Here is a 24986-nt window from a genome sequence, read left to right as displayed (position 1 = left end):
GAAAATCTATTTGAAATCTTTCCTCTGCTTCCTATGTCCATCACTGAAATAAATGGTTATAGCAATGACCCTCCCCAACATCCCTTTCAATAAATACCAATGCAAATAATTCATTTATTTCTCTATAACTACTTTATCTTCCTTGACAGCTCTGCAGGTCCTGATCATTTATCAGCCTTACAGATCTTCTGAGAAAGCTGTTTCTGATGGGCTGAAGCCATTACCATCACTATTATTAGATCCAATGTCCTCCAATTACTCCTCAAAACCACTTTTAGCCTAATTTACTATTGCTTTACATTCCACTAGCCAAAACCTGCAGCCCTCCCCCTTCTTTGTTTAGATCTTTGCTGTTGTTAAAAATGAGTTTTTTAGTTACAAAACTATCTTTTTTGGTCACAATGTGTGAGACTGCTCTTTACCTAAAGGTGAAAACCACTCTTCAGATTTTGCACATTGTGTCTTCAAACATTCCCCATGAAACATTTTGCCTCTTAACAAGTTTGCATTTTCCTACATAATTTCCCTTTATTATAAAAAAAAAAAAAAAATAAACATTGTAGTCTTTTGATATTTTGGTGCTGAAGGGCATTCTGGGATTTGGCTTTTCCACTTGCCTGAAAACACTGATCCTGTCCACTGCAGATGCTTTAATGCTTACACAGATCCTGTATGGAGCTCCAAACTAAATTAAAAGCAGATTCCCTTTCCTTGTGTCACCCCAAACTATAAACACTACAGCAAGCAATTCACAGCTCTAAATTTAGGTGTTAGTGCCTGTTTAAGACACTTTGCAGCACTCAGACTATTTACAGAAGTGAGAGATATGGCAAACCCAGGGCCTGGAACAGCAGCCAGAGGTTGGGCACATCTGGGAGCTCTTGGTGCACCACTGGAGGTCCAGACAGCTGAAATGGCATCAGGCTTCTGTTCTTTAAATGCTGATCCACCTCCTGTCCTGACCAAAAATTCACCACCTGCACAACTGCTCAGTTTATGCCAGTTCCAAAGGGCCACCTTTGAAACCCTGTGCTGTAAACTGAGGTTTGGGAAACACCTGCCCTTAGGAACTGCAGGTGGGGATTTGCACTAGGTGTTAAATTGCACTTAAAGACAAAGGTGCTTGAAACTGTACTTTTAAATGGCTTCTTCCAGGACTTGGCAACTTAGGTTGCCAAAAGAAACTGAGTTGAAACTGCAATAGGTTTGCCTTTATTCCTGTTAGCTCAGTGAGAACAGAAGTCCCCAGGATCTCAGTAACTACAAAGAAACAACATCCAGTCCCTTCATTTGCACTGCTCCCTACCCAAGTCACAGCAGACTCTACAAAGACCCTGTTCCAGTGAACTCCCCCAAGCTGGCAGACTATTGCCAGAGGAAGTTCAGCTTTTTTTGGTTTTTGAAAGCAGGTGAATGAAACAAGTCCATGTAAAATGAGAAACTTTTTGGTTTCCTCTTGTTAGTACTTAAGAAACCCCATGCTATTACAGCAATTCCAGAACACCACAGTTACACTGAAATCCCCTTCAATACTCAGGGCACTATTTAAAAACAAAAACAAAAAAACACGCAGAAAAACAAACCACCACCATCACTTTGCTTAACATGCAGAGTTTTCTTTAAGTTATTAAAGTATATATTACCCAAGCTCCTTGTTAGGCCTCTTTTTATTTTGATACCAAGTCCTTTTCCTAAAATACCAGGCTGAAAGGGATATTAAGCTTTCTTGGTCCAGCCAAGCCTTTAAAGTGTCCAGCCCTGGAGTTCAACTTTCACCACTGCCAAAACCATTCCTTACACTGGACTCCACTATTAATTTTTGTTTCCAGGCAATGCACCATGTCAGTGGATTTTCCAAACCCAAGAAGAGCAAACATTTTGCTCCACCAAGAATACAGTGTATTTTATTACCATATTAGCACACCAATTCCAACATCAGAGGTAGAACTGCCGCTCCTTACAAAAACCTGAGGTTTGGTTGTGGGGTTATTTTTTTCATTTCTGAGATTAAAATAGCCTCAGATTAGTTCAGAAAATGATAGTGTAATTTTTAATGGAGCTCAATTTTCCAAACTGATTTACATAATGACACTTCTGAATACATGTTTTAAATATACTTAAAATAGAAATAAAGCTCCAACAGGCCTCTCAGATGGCAACCCTTGCTGTCACTTTTAGGCAAAAATTAGTCATCTAAGAGCAAAACAAAAGGAAAACAATAAAAACACAGCTATATAAAGTTTGATTACGTTGTCAAAAGCACATGTTGCAGCTTTACTTCCTGAGAGACAATTTAATCTTTATTGCAGGAAATAGGCTAAAACATTTATGAATACAAAGCTCATGTTCTAAAGCAGGAGTGTCTCAGAATATCCCTGGAGGAGTTTGCCTTGTTCTTCCATATGGATGTGAGTTGAGGGATTTTATGAGCAAGGAGTTTTACTACAGAATGGTGTTTTCACAGATTGCAAATGGTTTATGAAATCCAAACCTAACCCAAGGTTATCTTTAAAGGGCATGTGCTTGAGAGCTCTCCCAGAACAGGAAAGCAAGAGGAGCTGCAGGTCATGGCCACAACAATTCCAGCACTGTGCCTCTGGCCTCTCACTGCCTGCTGCTGAAAGGTTTATTAATCCCTTTAAAAAATTAACAAATCTAGGCTGATTTATTTTTTAAGCTAAGTAAGAACTTGAGTTTTCTAGTTGGATTGATTCCACTGCTTAAGGCACAGCTGGTACTGTGGATCAGCACTGAGGGGACATTCTGACAGCATTTTGCAATATTCCTTTGGGAATATCCTTTGGTTGTTCTTCAACAACCTTCAGGTAGAGTCTATTTGTATTATTGCCCATACAGTGTTTCAGAGCTCAGAAGTTCCTGCAGTAATTGAGGGCTGAGCAGAAACCTGTCTCTCTTGTCATCCTATGTCACACTGCTCCAACCACCTCATTAATTTTGTTGTATATGCAAGATACTGATACTTTTTAATAACATAGTTTTATTAAACTGCTTTTCAGCACAGCATTCCTAATCCTTGCTCACAGATGCCTTGTGCTGGTTTAGCCACCATACTTTAATTCCAAGATACCTCTTGTACCTTAAATCCTACTTTATGCTGAAGTAAACTCCCCTGACAGTTGTGGAAGTGGCTCTTACTGACAGAAATCCTACAACTTGCACACAACTGCTCAAGCACTGCTCTGGTTTTAACTTCTCTCACCATACAAGAGGCCATCATGTATTCCTGCACAGGCATTTTTCCTAACAGTGCTGATGGGAGAGAAAATAATGGAAAAAAAGAAAATCTTTAAGATAGAATTGTAAAGAACTGGGAAATAATCATCCAGATGCAGGCTGTGGAGGTTTTATGGAAGGAATTATTAGATCCATGCATTGTTACAGGTGATAACAGAGGGTTTGGATAGCACAGACTCAAGCTCTCAAAGACAAGTTCTCCAAATCTGGTATCAAACAGTTTCAAACAGGAAGAAAATGACTACTTAGGACATTCTTCAAGATCTGGTTACAATAAAGAAGTGGCTGAAATCTTGAAGGCAGAAAACAGCTCAAAGGGAGGTGATGAAATGGGATCAAAAATTAGCATCAAAAAAAGAGCATCAAGCTCTGAAAAGGCAGGCTTTGATTCCTTCAGGACACCTGAAATACTGTCCCACATGAAGAGGCAGGTGCTGTTTCTTGGAAATCACCAGGAATCTAAACAACAATGCAGATATACCCACATGTATGGCAGGAATCCTGCACAAAGCAAGAGGTCATCAGCAATCCTTGTTTTCCCAAGAGCTGGAACAGATAAAGTAAAAATCTGTATTTGCCTATTGCTAATTTTGTTTCCTGCTTTATCTTTATCTTTACATGGCCCAGCTCTGTGACCTTTCCAGAGTAAATATGGGTGAAGGGAAGGAGCTGGTGTGACTGTTAAAGTGCCAGCTTTGTTCCCTTGATATCCAGGCTCAGTCATTAATCAAGAAGAGTCAAGCTGGTCCCTAATTACAAGCTCTCCAATCACCTCAAAAAAAGAAAGCAGCATGCAAAACTAGGTCAAATAAATAAGAAGGAAATATGAAAAAAACCAGCACAAACACGCAGAGACAAATTGAGAAAGGCCAGAAAAATACGAGCACTGTGCGTGCAAAAAGCAACAACAAATCAACCTTTAAGTGCTTCATTAATATGCAAGAGGAAATATTAGTTTTGATTCTGGGTGGGAAAGGGGGAGCAGTGACAGATGACCCTGAGAGGGCTGAAGTGACAGTACTTTCTGCTCCAGCCCTCCCTAAAGAGGTCAGCAGGGAACAGATGGCAAAAAACCGCCAGCACCAAGCCGAGCCCGCGGTGACCACACTGCTCCAGGGACAGCTCCAGGGACAGCTCCAGGGACAGCTCCAGGGACTGCACCCAGGGACTGCTCCAGGGACTGCACCCAGGGACTGCACCCAGGGACTGCACCCAGGGACTGCACCCAGGGATTGCACCCAGGGACTGCACCCAGGGACTGCACCCAGGGACTGCACCCAGGGACTGCACCCAGGGACTGCACCCAGGGACTGCACCCAGGGACTGCTCCAGGGACTGCTCCAGGGACTGCACCCAGGGACTGCACCCAGGGATTGCACCCAGGGACTGCACCCAGGGACTGCTCCAGGGACTGCACCAGGGACTGCTCCAGGGACAGCGCCAGGGACTGCACCCAGGGACTGCTCCAGGGACTGCACCCAGGGACTGCACCCAGGGACTGCTCCAGGGACTGCACCCAGGGACTGCTCCAGGGACAGCTCCAGGGACTGCTCCAGGGACTGCACCCAGGGACTGCACCCAGGGATTGCACCCAGGGACTGCACCCAGGGACTGCTCCAGGGACTGCACCCAGGGATTGCACCCAGGGACTGCACCCAGGGACTGCTCCAGGGACTGCACCAGGGACAGCTCCAGGGACTACACCCAGGGACTGCACCCAGGGACTGCTCCAGGGACTGCACCCAGGGACTGCTCCAGGGACAGCTCCAGGGACTGCTCCAGGGACAGCTCCAGGGACTGCACCCAGGGACTGCACCCAGGGACTGCTCCAGGGACTGCATCCAGGGACAGCTCCAGGGACTGCTCCAGGGACAGCTCCAGGGACTGCTCCAGGGACTGCACCCAGGATTGCTCCAGGGATTTCATGGGGCTCTGGCCAAGCTGGTGCCAGGGGCAGCAAAGCACCCACAGCCAGGCTGCTCCTGCCCAGCATCTCCACCTCCACTGCTGCAATGGTCTGTCCTGGCTTCATTCCCAAAGGGCTGCCAAGTACAGCACCAGGCAGGACACTCAGGATGTGTTTACAAGTCCCATGAGCCAAAATTTTCTATGATCTGGTTTCTCAGAAAAACTCACATGAAATGGCAGGAGGAAAACAAGATGGAGCTAAACATTTTGCTACCACTCCAAAGAGGAAATAAGGCCAGCAAAGGCAAGAACAGCTTAACAATTCCCAAGAGAAATGGGATGTTTCTCCACTGGTTGGGCCTGCTGTCATTGACCACAGCACCAGCCATGCCTGAGTCACTGCAGGTTACCTTAGAGCACGAGCAGATGGATGGATGGCACTCTGGAAGAGCAGCAGATGGCAAAGACTGTGCATATAACTTACAGGGGAAGAGAGAAAAACATCAGCAAGAGTTATTCGTGGTGAGAAAAAAAAACTGGTTTTTTTTTTCCTACAGTCTAGTCCCAGGTATTTCTGAAAAAGATGAAAGAGAAGCAACCAAACTACATAAATGACTTTTCAATCCACATGGAGATTTTTGTTAGTAAGAATAAGATTACTTTATTATTTGATAGTTTTAAGAATTATTATTTAATAATTTTAAGCTACATAACAAAACATAAAAGCCCTTCCCACAAGGCAGGGACCCAATGAGTTTTTGTTGCAGTGTACCACACATCCAGCAGTAAAATTTTTATTAATCACTTTGCTGCTGAAAAAATGTATCCATTTACTTAGTTTCCAAAATATATCAAGTCACGGGGCTGCAAGGAAGGAGAATATTAAGAACACCCATGAAAAAGAGGATCAGTGAGAAAAAGTGCAGGGTATCATTTTTGGCAGGAAAAATCCTATATAAATACAGCACAGGGAACAAGTGCTAGAACACCAGTTTGGGGGAGGGAAAAAAAGCAGGTGCTACAGTGGATTTCACTGCAAAGGCAAAGCAACAATGTCACAGATGGTCAGAAATTCATCAGCTGCTGTGCTGTGTCCAGTTTGGGAATATCTACAGCAAGAGAGACACAGGTCAGCTGGAGAGAAACCAGGAAACAGCACCAAGGAAATAAAAAAAACCAGGCCCTTGGAAAAAACTTCAGACTTGGATTCACTTAATCTAAAGAGATCACAACCCTGTTATTCAAAAAGGTGCTAAAGGAAGAGAAGCATGGAGTAAAATCTTTTTCCTTTAGCTGTGGTAAGTAGCACTGAATTTAAATTGCAACAAAGAAGATTTGGATTAGGTGAAAGGAAAAATCCTCCACACTGAAGCATTTTAAGAACACCCAACATTAAAATGTATACCAAGTCTTTATAAATACACATTTGGAGAAGAGGAAAAATACAAAAAGAAAAGGAGATTTCTTTTTTATGAAGCAACACCGATACAAGGCCACACCAATTCCTAGATATAAAAACAATTAGACAGGGAAGTGGAGGCCTCTACCCAGCCCTACAAAGTGAAATCCTACAATCTCCTTTCCAGGGAATTAGGGGGGAAAAGCCCACCAGCCACACCCCTGTGGACAGGACAAGTCTATGGAACAGTGACATGTACAGTTGTGAGAACACAGCTTGAAACAACACCCTGTAATCTGAAAGTCTGGCTGCAAATTTACTCCTGTAGGGAGCTATAAATGAAGTTTAATGAGAGTTTTTGGTTAACCTCAATTTAGGATTTCTTGATCCCATGTTTTGGGGTTTCTCACAATTATATCCCTGTCCTGCAATTAACCCTCCTTAATAGATTATTTACCTTGACAGGGGATTTCTTCCTCTGAAATATCAAGATATCATCCATTGCTAACAGATGTGGGCTGGGACTTTGATACCTCCAGTTTCTGGTGAACTTGTCCTCGAGTGTGTAACAGAAAACTGATCTCCTGAACAGGGCCAGCAGCTGGATTCCTGCAGTCACTTAGAAATTCCACCAAATTTTGTCTCTGCAGGAGCAGAGTGTAGCTGCCATTCAAAACCAACCAAGAACATCACAGCATTAACTAAGAACATGGTGTAAAAAGCAACATATTCCATTAAAACTGGTGAAGCTAGAGGCAGATTTTAGGCTGTCCAAGAGATTAAATTAAAATTCCTGCTCCTACAACCTGTAAAACAGAAATTCCAGGATCAGAAAGAACTTCTGTGTTCCATGCACTGTCTCAAGGCTGCATTTCCAGAATTAGCACACGATGTTTCTAAGATGCCACTTTGGAATATTGGTTGAAGAGCAATAAAATCCTGGCAGGACTCCAAGGAGAGAAAAGGAGAATTCCAGCTGGTGTGTGCTGCAGGATCTGGGCTCCCACTGGAAGTTTCCAGTTCACCTAGTGTTAACTTATTGTGACTCTCCTTTATGTACATGTAAGGTAAACAACCACTCAAGCAGATTAGATTAGAACAGAAATAAAGCAGAACAGGTAGTTACTACCACTCAATTCAAGATATTTTTCAAAAGTTCACCGACATGGCCTTGATTTAGCTTCTACTGGTTAGTAACAATGGAAGAGGGGGGAAATTCCAGAGCAGAAAAAGTTTTATGAACTAAGGATGCAGATGAACTATGACTGGGAAGCCAGAAGTTTGAAGAGCCCATATCTGAGTACTGCCAAGTCCCAGGAAATGTTTGCAGGGCTTGGAGTTTTTATTTTTCATCTAGAGACTTCCTTTTGGTTTTGTTGAACACTCCAGTTTCTCCTGGTGTGTTAGAAGAGGGATGGGTACTGAGGAGTACAAGCAGAAAGGTTTCAGATGTGTGTTACCCTTCACTGCTAAGTGGTGCACAGCAGAGTGGATCTGCAGAGCAAAGCTGTCACTGCAGAGGATTTCCCACTCACACCTGCTTCAGGTGGAGCCTGGCTCCAGTCTGCTCCCATGCTGCAGGAAAGCATTAACTGCACCCTTGGAACTCATCATCCAGTGAGATGTTATTTAAAAGGAAGCTGATAACTGCACTCCAAGACACACATCACCAATCAAAGCACAGCAAGTGAGGACAATCACCTGATCAATCATGGAAGTTCCAATCCAAATGATTCATGTAGACAATGCCACAGGGATGCCACCACACAGGCACATCCCCTCTCCTGTGAAGGTGTTGCTCTCCCCAGTGCAGGCCCAAGGGGCAGCTTAAGGAGTTAGTAGGCAAATCTGGGCATGGGCTAGATCTGTACACCAAACCTCAGCCATTTATGCATTTCAGCCATGAACCACACCAGAATTTCCTCCCTCAATCTGCTGACAACACCCCAGCAGACTTTAAGTACCCCACCATGGGCACCACTCAGGCTATGCAAGGACAAAAAGCCCCACACCCAAAAAAAAGCTTTCATTAAATTCATCACTCAAAGCAGGCAAGAAATATGCTATGGAAAACAACTCTCCTCCCCCAGCAAACATGGACTGACAGAGAAATTAAGGTACACACTTGAGGAGTGCAGATAACCAGATTTACTTTGCAGCACTGCCTCCCTCCCAGGCTGGTGATAGTTACCCACAGTTGATTTGGCATCTGCTCGTCCCCAATCTTCCTGGGACATAATGCACAAAGGAAAACAGCTCTGGAATCCAGCAGCTCAGCAAGAGCACAGCATGTTTGTCTCCCCAGATACTGCTGGCTATTTTGGTTTCTGTAAATACTTCAGGAAATGAGAGCCCTGTGCCAGCAGAGGCAAAGTCCCCTCACTAAGTGTCACCCTTAGCTGACCCAGGAGCAGAACCCACAGACAAACTGCTGGCTCTATTGAGCTGAACTCCACTTGAGTGCACTTGAGAGGAGCTCAGCTGCTTCCTGGGGCAGCTGCTCAGGGTACTGCAATGGAGGAGGCCAGGAAACTGGAGCAGGAGCAGCAGCTCCACAGGATGTTTGGCTACACAGGCTCAGAGCTGACCACTCCCAGAGATGGAGGCTGGTGGAGCCAGTCAGTCACCTGTCATTCTGGAGGGACAAGTCACAGCTGGGAGCACTGTGCAGCAAACCTTCAGAGCCTCCAGCAAGCACAGCTAAGCCTTTCTGCTCCTCTGCTGAAAATAACTGAAAAGTTTGTTTGTGTTAACTACAATGATACACCTTTTAGCCTGTAGGCATTTCCAACACACCTAATCCTCCTTTCCCCCTTCCATCACAGTTAGGTGCCAGTACTGAATTATTTCTGAGCCCCATCACTTTGTCAGCAGCAGGTGAAAGCACAGTGAACCTATTTATTGCCAGAGCTGAAGATGAGGTTGGTGCTCTCACACAGGTGGGGCTGGACAACACAACCAACAGCATCAAAAAATAGGAAACAGAATTTCCTCTTTAAACAGGTATGTTTATGGTTCTGTTCTTGTGCTGATTCTGGGAATAAGGTGGTGCTGACACCTTCAGCAGAAGACCCCCAGCTTTCAGCAGCTGCAGGCACACAGGCCCATTGGGTGTCCCTGCCCATGAGTGGTTCCAGTGTGATTAAACAGGCCCAGGAAGGTGAGCAACACCTCTCCTCAGGCAGACTTCCTGCCACAGTGGAAAAATGCACACACTGCCCTCATTCCTACCCACAGCAGGGAAACTGTAGCAGGCATCTCCAGGAATAACACCAACACACAGAGCAGGGCAGAGAGAGCAGCAGTGACCAGACACACACACCACTCAACCTGAACACTCATCTGCCCACTGGAGATGACCTAAGGTCCCCTCCAGCCCAGGCTTTGCTGTGATAATAAACTCATTTCCTGCATGTGTGGCAGAAGCTGTAGAAGCCAATCTCTAGGAAGATGGGGTGGGTCTCTGCTACCACAGCACTGAGATGTCCAGGAGGCACCTGGAGGGAGATGCAGGACACTGCTGCAGCCCCAGCCTCAGGAAGCTCAGGAGAGACAAAGGACAGCAGCCCCACAGGGAGGGGGTGTCTAGAGATCTACAATCAGCAGAAAATAAGGACACTGTTCCTCATGCTGTAGAGGCCAGGGTGGGAAGGATGAGCTGCTCTCACACACACTCTGCCTGGGGAAGCTGAAGTCCCTCTGTGCTGTGTCACCTCATCATAGCTGCTCCCACATGGACAAGGTGAATGCACAGCTCCTGACACAACAAGGCAAAACAAGATGAAAAAGGGAAAAGAGATGTCTTAGAAACCAAAAGGGAAAAACACTTAAAGCAAGTATGATGATAGAGATACAAGTTTTTGTAAGATGTTTATTCTTTTAGAAGATTTCAGAATACACAAACCCATAATTTCCTTCCTCTGCATTTTTAAATTTGCTGAGTGAGCTCATTGAACATTCAAGCTGTTGTCTTCAAGTTTTCCAAATACCATTCTATTTAAAGGCACTGTGAATAGGGAATTCAATTTATCAAATGAATGAAAGAAGAATTCTTAGCAGGAACCCTGGTGAGCTAATCAAGAGTCACAATAAAATGTCAGGGGTCCTGGAATTCTCGGCAGGAGGTTAACACCAAATTTGATCTGAGTCAAGGAAGACAAAACACACTATAGACTAATAAACTGTACCCAAAGTTGTGCACTGAAAATTTGGGAAAGTTTAAACACAAATGAAGAAAATCTACTTGGTTAGTGCACTTTATACACTCCTACTATTTCACTACAAAATGTTCACCATAATCATGTAATTTAACTTAAAGAAAATACTTTTTGAAGCTTTAAATACATTTTGAAGCTTCCAAGTCTTTGTTCCGCTGTTTCCTCAGCTGTGAGGATGTTTTGAAAATTAAGATGGCAACATAATTTCAGTAAGATAAGAAACAATTACTCTGTACCTATCTTTAGGCTGGAAACTGGATTCAGTTAAAGATATATCCTATCATCTAAAATTAAGGAAACAGCATAATCCATGCTAGCAACTTTCCTTCCACAAACCTACCACAGTTTAAAAGATTAGCCCTACAGTGCTGAAAGGGTAATCCTTAAAATTTGATGAACTTAATGGAAATAAACTCCTCTGTCCCTCTACTCCACTTTCCATAGTAAAAGCATAAATTAGAATATCACACCCAGCATCAGAATGGCCACCATCCATTTTTCAACTTAGCAAATGAATAGCAGCTCCATGGGGGAGGAGAGACAGGGTGGGGGAAGAGATGGAGAAAGGAAACAGCCATAAATGATCTTCCAGGACAGGAAAACTAGTTGCAGTAAATACCACTTTGGAAATCAATTTATGGTCAATTATGATCTTAGTAATAACTATTTTATGTCTTTATTTAGTGCATGAAACGCCCAGGGGAGCAAATATTCTCAGAAATATATCCAATATGTCTCCAAGTATGTTATCTATCAGTTGATGCAGACAGAATTCCAGAAAAAACAGCTCTTGCTTCTTTGGATGCTGACAGGGATTGGAGATGGGGCAGGATAGAAGCCAAATTTCAGTGCAGTTGGACTATCAGTGTTGTAATATCATCCAGATAAAAATGATTATATCTATCAGTTTGGGTTGTTGGCTTCAAAAGCAAGGAGTTTTGTCATCACTGCAGGATTTCACCCAAAAATTTGTGAAGTACATTTCATGCTCACAAATGTAAGAAAAAATTAAAGTTGAGGGGCTTTTTTTTTTTAGGCAAATCACTATGCAAACATCCATCCACTAAGCCAATCATTGCTTTATTCAATTATTATATGTAAATGTGGTAGCAGAGTACAAAGTCTGACATCTCTAATGCACTGTTGGTGTAATGAAACTTACTTGGACCATTCTTTTCTCAAGTGAAGGAGTTGAGTTCTATGAGATTGATTGGAAGAATAGAAATAGTAAAAATTACACATTCACCAAGGTCCACTAAGTCCCAGATAATAAATCTTTCACCTGAAACAGTGCTATTTATACACAGACTCTGCTCCTTAACAGCAGCAGTTCTATTCCTGTGAGAGACCAAATTTAGCTCCACACCTGGATCAGACATGTATTTTATTATGATCATACTAGAAAACATTAAATAGCATTTAGTTTGCTACCATTAGGCTCTCCTCCTTCCTTATCAGAGGATGCTGCATCTTCCATACTAATTTATTTTGGAAAGACTTAAGATAAACATACACTTCATTATAGTTTACATGAGCAAAGAGAAATCAAATAATTTCATAGGCAGAAGATGTGAACAGCACACATACGCCAACAGGTTATTTTTAACTAAATGCAATTTTTTCAGCATCACAAAACAGGAATGAAATACAGTACTGGGCACTTCCAGCATTCTAGTCAGGACAGCATAAGGAGATAAGGATGATTAGATTTGCAGAGATGGACATCTTTTGTGCAAGAAAGAATTTCAAGCTGCAGCACCCATTTCAAAGCTGACAACGTGGTAAAAATTCAGACAACAAACACTGGAAGCAATTCTCTTCTGTTAAGTAAGTTTGTACACTTGGTAAGTGTGACTAAAAACACTGAGGGAAGAGGAAAGTTGAGAGCTGCAGATGGACAGAATGCTGTTAGCAGAGGGATAATGAGGAATCCTGCTCCTGCCTTTGGAAACATACTTGTATAAAGAGATTTGATTTACACACACCCCCTGCATTAGGCTGTGCTACTGAAGTTTTTAGCTTCATATTTAATGTGCAGGGTCATCCTCCAGCAAAAACATCACAGACACTAACCAAGACCACCTTCTGTAGTCTATTAATGACCTCGTATGAACACAGGAAAATGAGAGTCGGCACATTATGCATGTGTACAGCTGATTTTTTTTTTCCCTTGGCATTCTCCCTGAACTGCTCCTTTTTTCTAGAATGGTTTGTGTTAAAGCACTGGGCTGATGCTCTTTTGTTTACCAGTAACCAGCTACTGTTTAAAAACAAGGCTCTCCATTGTCAGCACCAATGAATGACACGAGCATCGGCCATGAAAACACTTTGGAATTCTGAAGAACTAAAAGACCTGAGAGTCAGAGGCTTGAGCAGGACTGAAATCAGACTGACATAACACAGATATCTGGCTGAGCTTAAAATAGACTTGGCAGAAGTCAGCCTGGACTAACAATCGATCTGTGGATGTACTGACCACCCAGAATGTATCCAAGCCACAGCAAGCACTCCCTATCCCTCCACCAAAACAAACAGCTCTCCCACTTCCCATCAGGAAGCCTTGGAAATGCAGGATGAGAGAGAAAATTGTAAACTCTGTGGTTACAGAACACAGGAAGGAAAGAAAGGAATAGGAAGGAAAACAGTACATCTGAGAAATGTCAGGTAATGCCATTCTAAGAGACTCCTCTTGGGCAAGACTGTAACAAAGACAGCACCACCATCCCTTCAGAAAAATCAGCATGGGGAAACATGCACAGACCCCATGAACAACAAACTGGGAGGAGAGAAGAGAAGAATGGATCCCCCTCCAAAAACACCCATGGGCAACCACTAAACAGGCCAGGGTGGTTGTTTTCCTTGTGGTGGAAGGGGGGTGGCTGTTATCTTTTCTTAAATGAGCCTATAGCTGGTAGCTGCATGATAACTATTTGGAGATATATAAACATATTTTTCTCTGGGGCTTAATTACCACAAAGGATGCCAACCGATTTGACAAGTCAATTTTTCTCTCAAATAACAAAAAAAAAACCCCAAAAAACAACCTGAAAAGCCTCCTTGTTAGCAATGCAGAGCTCAAAAACCAGCCCAAACATCCAAAGGATAAATATTAGGTATTTTCAATACAAAGCAATAAGCAATTGTTACCATTTCTTATAACCAAGCTCCTAAAACACAGGAGTTTGGGAGTGAAATCTAAGAAAATGCACATCTAGTTTGCAATTTTTTAAACGGCTGTAGATTTCAAACCCCAGAAAAAGCAGGCTGCAGATAGCTGTTTATTACAAATGACTTCCACCTCCTCCACAGCCCTCAAAGGCAAACTATAAAGCTGTGTGCAAAGCCAGACAATCTGGGCACCCAGCCATAAACCATCACTGCTGCAGCACAGATAACTGTTCTTGCTCTCAGCCATCCTTGGCTGCAAACCCACGGGGAAGAGCTCCAGAAACCAGACCTCAGGACTGTCAGGCCTTCTAATATTTTATGAACTTGAATTACAACTTACGTTCAAGACCTCAGTGCTGAAAAATTACCGTGCTGATTCACACCCAGGGTTGAGACCAAAACTCGCTGGGATTTGTATGGTACCCTGAAACCTCCAGATGCAAAACCAACCAGTTCTTTTACAGCTGCCTTCAGTGACAGAAGCCTTTTATTGGGAGGAAAAGAGAGACATACTACTCTACTCTTCAAAAAAAAAAAAAAAAAAAAGACAAAAGAATCAGATGCATGTTTCAGAGTAGTGCTGCATTTTCCACCATCTTTGACATGACCTCAAAGAGCACAGTGACTGCTCTCTGCAAGAACAAGCAGTTTTGTTCATGATCAAATCCAGACATTTTCATCTTGGGCGGGAGATTTTAAAACACAGTAGTGACAAGGTAGGAAGGTGCACAAATGAAGTTTCAGAAAACACAGTTGTAACTGTATTTGGGAACCCACAGTGAAGCTAACCATGATTAAGTAATGATAAAATAAGCCTAAGTGCATCTACTTTTGGCATAAGATGTACAATTCAGCCATGCTTTCAGCTGACAATTTTCCTAACTAGCACAGATTCCTAAAGAGAGATTAAATAACACTTTGATTCCTCTGCTTTCATACATTAAGAATAACCATCTTTCATTTTACCAACAGCATTTGCCAGCAAAGAGACGGCGCAGAGCACATAGATCATTTAGTAATGCAATTTACTGTCACTTCTAGATCATCTCCCCATTCAATAAAGTATACTTCTCTTCTAAACACTATTTGCCCTGGCTGATATCTTCATAATACAGCTGAAAACCCCAAGCCATTATCACTAGAAGGCATCAGCTGATCCTAAATTGGCTAGACTGCAGCGTCACAGGCATTTAAGAGGTTTCCTTATCATTCATCTTTAATACTGAGGGATCGACACACTCCTACCTGCAGCTTCTAGGCCAAGGGGAAACCTTCTAATGGTATTACCATTATCTTGTAATCTGAATTTTAAACAATTAAAACAATAGCACTTTTGTGTTGCAGGTCTCTACTGTAACCAAAGATGATACATTTTTCATCAGTTGTCATGTTTAAAGTCTTACATAAAGCACTGATTTTTTTAAAAAAATCAGAAATATGCACTCTTCCTTGAAGCTGCTGAACCTTCAAAGAGAAGCAGCACTGTAACAAGGCACTTAAATTTAAATCATCGAGCAAGACCATTTGGTTTACCCAGGAAAGGTTTGGTCATTTTATTTTAAATCTGCAGTTCTTTCAGTCAATACGATCTGGCAATTCTTTCCAAATGAAAGCCTCTTTTTACTGAAGCAGGGGATGGCTCCACCCCTGACCTCCTCCTTCAGCTTGTTTTGGAAAGGGGCCAGATGACAGCATTTGGAAAAGCGCATGTTTATCTCGGCGAGGCCAGCTGCTAAGTTAACATATTACCCGTTCCCACATCCCCCGCTCTTGGTTAAGTCTTCACAGCTAAAACTGAAAGTAAACGCTGCCATTGGGGCTTTTAATAAATGTAACACGAAAAGAGAAAAGGAGTCTCCATGGCAGGGAGCATCTGAACGGGCTGCAGAAGTGTAGGTCATTTTGAGTGAACAGCAGGCACTAACTCTGTCAATAAAATTCCTGGCCTTTCTGAGTGAAGTGAAAGAAAAACTGAAAAATAAGCGGTTTTATTTCTAGACTAATTTAAAGCCTGCCACTCAGCAACAGTTTGCTCCACTACACAAGAAGATTATATGTCCCTGCTTGACAAAACCTTTCACTTCATCTTGTTTTATTGTTGGTCCATACTTGGCAAGGTATGGAACATGGGAGCTTTGAGAACTTCAAAGAATCTTTAGATTAAAAGTAGTCTTATGCCCAGTTATGTTTTTCTCATTTTAAGGAAATTCCATCTCATTATTTTCCAAGTCTTAAAAACCTCTTTCAAGCAAAAGCAGGTGACCAGACTCAGATTTTGGAGGAAGCCAACAAGCCATGGCTGAGGGTGAACCTCAAGTCCCCAGATGGTTTTTAGCCCAAGGGAAGTGTCCCAGAGCAAACTCCACTCTGCTGTGGCCAGTGGGAAAAGGCACAGCCCAAGGCTGCCCACAAGGACATTCCCAGGCACTGGGACTGATGCCGTGCACAGTGACAGCTCCAAAATAATCCATGTGCTGGAAAGATGATGTACAGCACACACAAACCATGCGTGTAACACAACAGCTCCGAGTCTGATGGATACCCAGACTTAAATCTGCTAATATGGGAACCCACAGAGAGAACAAGAACATTAATACATCCAGAAAAGTTCTCAATAAAAAGGTCTGTCTTGTTTCTTTCACTGCTACAAACAAAATCTTCAGACAAAAGTACAAAATATTGCCCAAAATACAGCCCCTACTAATAGCCATTCCTCTCGCCCTGGAGCAAGCCCTGGCTGCAGCACTTTTCCCTATGGCACCTGTTCTCCGGGGCTGGTCTGTAATGAACCTTCCTCATCTCAGGAAGCCAGGCAGATCATTTCAGTCAGAAATGATCCGTTCCCCTTTGAAGATAAGGATAAAGCCACACAAGGCATTATTACACTACTGCTGGTGCCCTTAAGCACTCATTTTCCTAAAAAAAAAAAAAAAAAAAAAAAAAAAAAAAAAAAAAAAAAAAAAAAAAGTTCAAATTAATCTGATTTACTACTGCTTTTTTTCACAGATGGAGTCCCGGGCTCAGAAGCAGCTGGGTTAGGTTATCCACCAGCCGGGGCTCCTGCAATCTCACCCAAAAAGCACCACAGTGCTCCCCGGGCAGCTCGAGCCTGCACAGGCTGCAGCAGTTTCCTCACTGGGCTATCCAGGGCTGACACCGATGGTTTCACGACGGGGAAAGAATTCCACAGCCAGAGCAGGGACGCCAGCGCATCCGGGGGCTGTTCCTAGCACACCATTTTGAGCTCACAAATAACACACAGGAGCAGCGAGCCAGACATCCCAGGGATTCCTGAACCCGAGGAACCGCGGCTGTGGGAAACTGTGATGTGCTAAGCACAGGCTGCAAGTCACCTCCTATTTCCTTGGAAAACACCAGGGGAAGCAGCGAGAATTTGTGTGTACCTTCCCATCACCTTCTCCAAATTATTATTTTTAAAGATGAATTATCCGAGAGGAAACTCCACTTAAATTCTCAGTCGTCGGGAAATCAAAAAAAAAAACCAAGAAACCCGACAAAAAACCCCACCCACCGCAGGGAAGGAGGGCAGGATTTGGAAGCTCCCAGCGCATCCAGCAGCAGTGCAGATGTTCTCCTGCTCCTCCGCTCTGGCATTGTCCTCAGGTCCACGGCACCACCGACACCCACCTGATTTAAAGCTCTGCACCACCGGCCAGCCCACTAACAGCGGGATTTATTGGAATTTTAATTACCTTAACCGGCCTAATGTCCACAGCAAATTTCTGTACATAAATTAGCATAATTCGCCAGATACATACATATGCAAACGAGAGGGAAAAATATGCAACAGACACGGGGATGACGTCCCAAAGATTATTTCTAAATTTAAACTGGCTGTTAGAATAATTGAATAAATCTCTTCTCGCAGATACACTCGAGTTGGAGCAGAAAATAAACTAGCCACAAAGACCTGCAGTATTATTTTTAATGGGAAAAGAGGGGGGAAAACCCAATTGAGTTCAATAAATCCCATAATTGAACCTTCAACTAATTACATATTAAGAAGATTAACCTTTGACACAAACTTGTGATACAAACAAAGAAGCCTCGAACAATTAATAAACTTCCAGTGTTTCAAGATTTCTCAGGTTAACAACTGAGCCCTCCCCATTTTCCTCCCCTTCTGGGTCGCAGCTAAAGGAATAAACTCGGTTTAATATTCTCTCTCCCCCTGGACATTCCAGGTTTAGACGAAGATCTCTCCGTGAATACTCAGGAGAAAATTACTGCGGATCCTCACAATCCCATTACGTGGGGAAAAAAAGAGGGAAAAATAACACAAATCTGGACATTTTAACTTTTAAAAGAAAGCAGCCACGAAGGACAAAGCTGGAGCTCATGTGCTCGCCCACTGGGCAGCACCGCTGGCCATGCCCACATTTTTTCCAGCCCTGGGATCATTTCCAAGGCGCTCTGCGATAATTTTCACACGTGTAAGTTCTAAAGCAAGAACTGCCTTCATGTCATGTCCGAGTGGCACAACACCCTCACAAATGGCACTTTCTGCTCGCTGCTCCCGGCCAAGCAGCGATTCCGGACAGAGAAAAAATACAGAATCAATTCTAGCATTAAAAAAAAAATATATATACCGGAGGTTGCTCCCATTTTTAAAAAATCGTATAAAGTAAAATGGATTTGGAAATGTTTTGGGGTGCTTCTTGCTTCGCTGACTTATAAGCAGTTAAAAAATAATAATTATCTAGTTTAGACTTGTGAAAAAGGAGGAATGCAGGTCTCTTCCCCTGCTAACTTCTACCATGCCCGGATTAAGAGAGGCTCTTACCCCTTCTTACCTTTTAGTCTTTTCTTTATGGGGCTCTTTGGCAGCTTTCGATTCAGTCTTGCTGTAAGGAAACAAGTGAGTATTTTGTCTACCGTGTAGGGGTCTTTCTGACGTGTTCCTTTCTTATTTTTAATGCTTTTTCAAAATTTTTTTTGTAAATGTACCCGTAATTTCACGAATATGAATACGAAAAAAATCTCACACGGCCAAAAAAATTAAGTTTTTCGTTGTTGTTGTTGTCGTCGTTTGTTTACCCCCCTCAGGGAAAAAAAAAAAAAAAAAAGTCTGCCACACAGGAGATGAAAAAAAAACCCAACAGATCAACAGGAAAACACTATCCAAGTCGAAAAGCAAAGAGCTTCAGTGTTATCCAGCCCAGAGGAGAAGTGCAGCAAAAGCAGGTCCAATTCCAAAACAAGCTTCTGATTTCCAGTGAAGCAAAAAAAGAAAAGAAAAACAACAAAAAAAATAACCAAGATCAAGAAACCAAAATACACGTTCAAGTCCCCAGCTAAATTTTTGCACGAGTGTGTCTTAAATACAAGTTTGCTTCTATGTGTTGCAGCAAAACCCACGAAAAGCCAGGATTTGGAGTTGATCGGGATGAGTTCTCGTGTGTGTGTCTTGATGGGTTCTCAGTCCACATGGAGGAGCATCTGAGGGTTTTTCAAAAAGTGCAAATCAAAAAAGAGAATCTGGGATCCAGAAAAGAGTTTTAAGATGGATCCCCCCTTCAAAATAAAAGGAGGAGGGGGAGAAGTAAAAAAAAAAAAAAATAATAAGAAACCACCAGCGCGGAGGCACGGGGGGATGCGGAGTCTCACATGGGGCTGCGGGCAGGAGGAGGATCCGCCGGGCGCTCCGGGGGGGCGGAGGATCCAGCGGCGTCTCTGCCGGGGGAGGAGGGTCCGCGCTCCGCAGGGACCCCGCGGGCGATCCGCGGCGGGAGGAGGATCCGGCACCGCTCCCGCAGGAAGGAGCGAGCGCGGGGAGGGGAGCCGGGGAGGAGGATCCAGCAAAGTCTTTCAGGGAGGGAGGAGGGAGCGGGGAAACCCGACAGTCTGTGTGCCTGGCTCGCAGCGGGATCCGCGGGCAGGCGCGGGGGGATCCCGCGGCTCTCTCCGTGCCCTCCGCAGGGATCCGGCAGGGACGCGGCGGGGAGCGGGGCAGCCGAGGCGGCGGCGTGTCCCCGGGGAACCGCAGCAGCGCCTCGGGCAGGGTCGGTCGGTCCGCCGGGGTGCTGAGGGGGAGGGGGGGGACGCAGCGCCGCTCGCCGTCTCTCTCCCGCTCGCTCTCGCCTCGTCCGCTCGCAGGGCAGGCGGTGCCGGGCTCAGTGCTGCCGGGCCGGTCCCCCGCTCCTCCGCGCCGCCGCCGCCGCTGCCGCCGGTGCCGCCCTGGGGAGCAGAGGAGCCGCTGCCGCCGCTGCCGCCGCCGCGGCCATTTTGTCGCTGACTGACAGAGCCCCGCCAGGCAGCGCGAGACCGCGGGGCGGCTCCGCGCGCGCCCCCTCCCGCGCTGGCCGCCAACAGGAAGTGCCGCGCGCCCCCCTCCCCCACCCCGGCCCGGACCACGTGATGCGGGAGGGAAAGGGGGGGAGCCCCCGCCGATATGCAAATGAGCGCGGCGGCCGCAGCCAATCAGCGGCGAGGCCGCGCGCGCGCGCCGCGAGCCACGCCCCCTACTTCTCTTCCCCCCCCCCCCCCCGCCGCAAAGGCGCGCGCCCTCCCGCCACCGCCGCGTGGGGGGAGGGGCGGGGCTGGGCCCCCCCAGCGCAAAGGGGAACGGGGGGGAACCCCCAGCCGGTACAGGGGTGTCGGTGCTTTCACACACACACACAGACACACACGCACAGCCCCCCCAGTGCCAACGGCAGCGCCGAGCGGCTGCTCAGCCCTCCCTCGCACCCCCCCCGTGGATGGGGGGTGAAGAGGTATGTCCCCCCAAAAGGATATGATGGAGCTGTGCTCTCCCCAAAGGGGTGCAAAAGGGCTTTACACACACACACCGGTCCATATGGGCGTCGGAGTATTCGCCCCTCCATCGCACACCCCCGCGGGGAGGTGGGGGGGACCGGAGAGCTGTGCCCCCCGAAGCGGGCTCCCCCCATCCCGTGCAAACGGGGGTCGGTGCATGCACACACACCCCCATACCGGGCAAACGGCGTTAGGTGCGTTCACCCCTTCCCCAGACCCCCTGCGCACGGGGGTGGCGGGAGAGCTGTACCCCCCAAAAGGGTATAAAGAGGTGCAGAGGGGCTCCCCCCATGCCGTGCAAACGGGGGTCGGTGCTTTCACCCCTCCTCACTCACACCGTGTGTTGGTGCAGGGTGGAAAGGGGGGGTTAAACATTCCTGCTGCACCCCGAATTACAAAGAGCCCCCCTCTTTCTGCCAGCATCCCTCGCCTCAAACATCCCTCCCTCCGGACACAGCCGTGCCCGGCCCGTGTGCTGTGCACGGCTGTGCGTGTCCCAGGTGTGGGTGTGCACAGAGCTGTGACACCTGCAGGACACCCCTCCTTACACTCTCGGGGTACGCATGGACACGGCCCAGCCCTTCCCGCACAGCCCTGCTGGGCTCTCGGCCGTCGGAGGGAATCCCCGCCCCAGCCAGGTGCCTCCAAAAATGATCCCGGAGCTTCGAACGCGCCCGGGGCTGAGCGAGCCCGGGGAGCCGCCGGGAGCTGTGCGAGTCGGGGGGGAGATGGAAATGTCACACTTCAGAGTGGCAGCGCTTGACTTGTCCCCCACAATAACCACATTAACTGTTTCTGCCGGGAGAAAGTCGGGATCTGGTCTCAAAATACCACGGGAGGAGTGGAATGCAAAAAAAAAATGAGTCATTTTTTGCTAAAAATTGTTGTGTCTGGGTCTTTCAGCAGATCTTCTCCGGTTCTCTCTCCTCTCCTGTTTCCTCTCCCCCTTCTGCAGCGAACGTTTTGGGAACTGCAGGGAAATCCAAAGGCTGAATCTTTATTTGCTCAGGCCGTTCTGCTGGAATCTGAATGGAGCACGGGTTAAGAGCAGGGATGTTCCTGCTGCCGCTGGGATGGCACCCACAGCGCCGGATTTGGGGTGGAAAAAGCACAGTCCCGCTGTGATTCCCGCTGGCATTTGTGATGCCAGCCCCAAAGCCACCCTGGGCAAACGATACCAGCAGCCCGGAGCCCCTTGACCACTGGAGGGAGCCCATATTGTGCCAGAATGCAACAGAAACACTACGGGGAAGACAAAAAAAAATACTAAAATATGAAATATCATATCATTGTAGTGAGAACAAAGTGTCTTCTGCAGGTCAGACCGTGATCTATAGCAATGCAAAATGTTATAAAAATCAGATTTAAATGTCCCATTGTACTTCATCAGCACAAAGAAGGGAAAGAATTATTAAGGACAAGGCTCTTTTTTTCTTCCCCCCTATATTTTGAATGTCAGCCTGGCACCTTTCACTGGGAGTGAATTCATACACCAGCATGGTGGCAGACGTGGCTTGGAGGGGAAATGCCCTTGTGTCATCCCAAGGGCCAGCTCAGTTTCCCCTCTCTGTCCTTACTTAAATGTAGGTCAGCACCTAGAGACTCCTTCACCCTGGAGATGCAGTAGCTCACCACTGCACCTTTCCAAGGAGATTTTGCTCTCCTGATAAGCCAGCCACTCCAGAGAGGCAGAACAGAAGCCACATGCCATGCTTATGGCACAACATCCTCCTCATGCCCCTACAGGAGGCTGCCCTGCACCAAAAAATGCTTGGCAATTGTGCCAAGGAATGGTCCTGGTTCCCTAAATTTCGTGTTGTGAATGTTGAAATATTTGTAATTCAAAACACACTTTTAACACACAAATATTTCTGGTTTCGCAGAGTGATGCCAAGTTGCTGGAGACCCTGAAATGTCAAAATGGAATAAAACTGAAAGTGATTTGTGTACTAATCTGTTTTCTTGGCCCTGGAGAAATTACCATCAGAAGCATGATATAACCACAGCCCACAGACACAGTCAGCCCGTTGTGTTTGACACCCCTGTTCTAAAATGCTGTCCTTAATGGATAAAAACACATTTTCCTGTCTTACCTGAGCTCTTTTACCATTGAATACAGGGTGTTATCCAATGTAATTTTGATTTTTTTCCCTCCTTCTTTGGTCTCCCACTGGGGTTTTGCCCTCCCACTGCCCTGGTTGTTCTCCCTTGGGGGCTCACACAGATCTGGGTGGGTTTGCCCCCCCAGCTCCATGGGCTGAGGCTCTGTAGCAGCTGGTGGCTGCTGTCACCACGCATGGTACATCTGTCCCCTAACTGCCCCTCGGCCTGAGCTGACAGGAGCTGGCAGGGCACAGGCTTCTCCTTGAGCTGTGTTCTGCCAGAGCTGCTCCAGCACAGCCTCTGCTGCCTTTGAAGCCTCTCCTTCCCCCCAGCACTCAGGTAGTGGCTTTTTGTCACACGTGAGTGAGAACAGATGTGAGCTGGTGCGAAGGGGAGGAAAAGGGACAGATGATGCCAGTGGTTCAGTGCTCACAGAGCAGGAGGGATTCTGCTGCCTTGTAAAGCTCCACTTGCCCAGTCTGCCTGGGCAAAGTGTTCCCAGGGTGCTGGGTGGGTGGTTTTGAGCACAAAGAGCCAGGCACTCACACAGATACAGCATTTTCTCTGCTGACACTGACAAAGCCGAGCTAAGCAAAGGTCTTCACACATTCAGGGCTGTGTTGGGGTAGCTCAACCACACTCAGGCAAAATATTCCTCCTCCATAGACTTTACACCTCTTGCTTGGTTTTGGATCATCCAACCCAGCACAAAATTGTCACCAAGCACTTCTGGCACTTCCTAACCAGTAATAATGAGCACACAAAATTAATGTCAGAGCCCATCTCGAGCACTGGCCATGCTCCAATGGCACAAACAACCTCATTCCTTAAGGAGAATCCAGTCTCTGATGCTGGATTTCCCAGAGCCCACACAAAGTGAAGCTACAGCTCCAAGGCTCTCTCTTGTCTGAGGTGATGCTCAGAGGTCAGATGGGCAGGATCACTCTGGGGAGCCAAAATCCAGGATATCACAGCCTCTTCCCAAGTTTTCCAAGGAAAATATGAACATGCAAGCCATTAGTATGGAGTCCCTCTGAAGAATGCAAGCACATCCCTCCTGGCCACACTACCACAAACTGAGTCTTTAGGGTGAGCACTTAAATAGAATCATAGAATTGTTAAATTGGAAAAGACCTCAAAGGTGTTTGATTCATCCATTAATGAACTGTACTGAATTTCTACATCATTTTCTGTTGGAAAAACTCACTTTCATAACTTAGGTTTATTTCCCCACATTTTCCTCCCACTTGCTGGCACCAGCCCTGCTGTGACACCTCCACATCAGGGTGGTTGTACCCAGCTATGAAATGTCCTCTCCATGGCACTGACCCAGAATGGAAAGGGCTCCTGGAAAAACCTGGTGCCCCATATTCCTCCTGATGTCTGGCACAGACAATTTTCACATCAGCAAACCCACTGTGGTGAGCATCACCACAGGAGTTCTGACAGTTCACCTCTAACCCTGCACTGGAAGGGCTGGTTCCCCTTTTTTGGTGTAACAACCAAACACTTGAAACATTTGCCCAGAAAACACAACATCTGGATTCAATTCCCTCCCCAAGCCGAGAGTCTCTAACCTGTATTTCCCACGAGAGAGATGTAGCACGATGCTAAACAGCAATCTGGCAGGGGGGAAAACATGGTATTTTTTATTCTTGCTCTCCAAGCAGAGCTATTGTACAAACAGGAACACAAGTGTCCTGAGGCCAAAAAGCAAGCAAGAAGCACATGACTCCCTACCCTGCCTGCCACAGCAGCAGTGATAACATGTTCTGCTTATTATCAATAGATGTTTTACAATAAATACATAATCTGCCCTGAACAGAGGGCTCAGAGCACAGGATTTGCTCACCCCATAGTTTATTTAGGGGGGGAGGAAGCAATGGTTTAGAGTTTGGAACCTGTGAATATGGCACCTCTAGTTAAGTCTGTAGGCTGGAGGAATGTGCAGAGATGCAAATTTCCCGTTGTGCTCCTGAGAATAAAACTATTGCCGTTCATCAGCCTCTCCTCCTCTGTTTTTTAGGTCATCACTTATTGATACTAAGGGGCTGGAACAAGCAGAGGGAAGACACAGGGTGTTCCAGTGGCACAGACAGTGCTCATCACCCAGGCATGGCTGCAAATGTTATAGAATCCCTGGTTTTGTACAGAAACCC

The 24986-nt window shown here is 45.8% G+C and overlaps 1 protein-coding gene across 10 annotated transcripts in view; it reads right to left on the bottom strand.

The window, feature by feature from the left end:
* Positions 1–20294, bottom strand: part of TNRC6C (trinucleotide repeat containing adaptor 6C) — a 99491-nt gene extending 79197 nt beyond the window's left edge. For 9 of the 10 annotated variants that reach the window (XM_079323370.1, XM_079323379.1, XM_079323376.1 and 6 more), the window contains exon 1: positions 18762–20294. The gene's annotated coding sequence lies outside the window, so the exon portion shown is untranslated. The remainder of the gene's footprint in view (positions 1–18761) is intronic. The other variant, XM_079323374.1, reaches the window with a different exon arrangement.
* Between the last annotated feature and the right edge of the window lie 4692 nt (positions 20295–24986).

This window comes from Erithacus rubecula (assembly GCF_903797595.1).
Source record: "Erithacus rubecula genome assembly, chromosome: 20".
In the NCBI taxonomy this organism is placed as follows: Eukaryota; Metazoa; Chordata; class Aves; order Passeriformes; family Muscicapidae; genus Erithacus; species Erithacus rubecula.
Note: the sequence above shows the minus strand (reverse complement) of the source record. Positions and strands in the feature narration are given on the sequence as shown.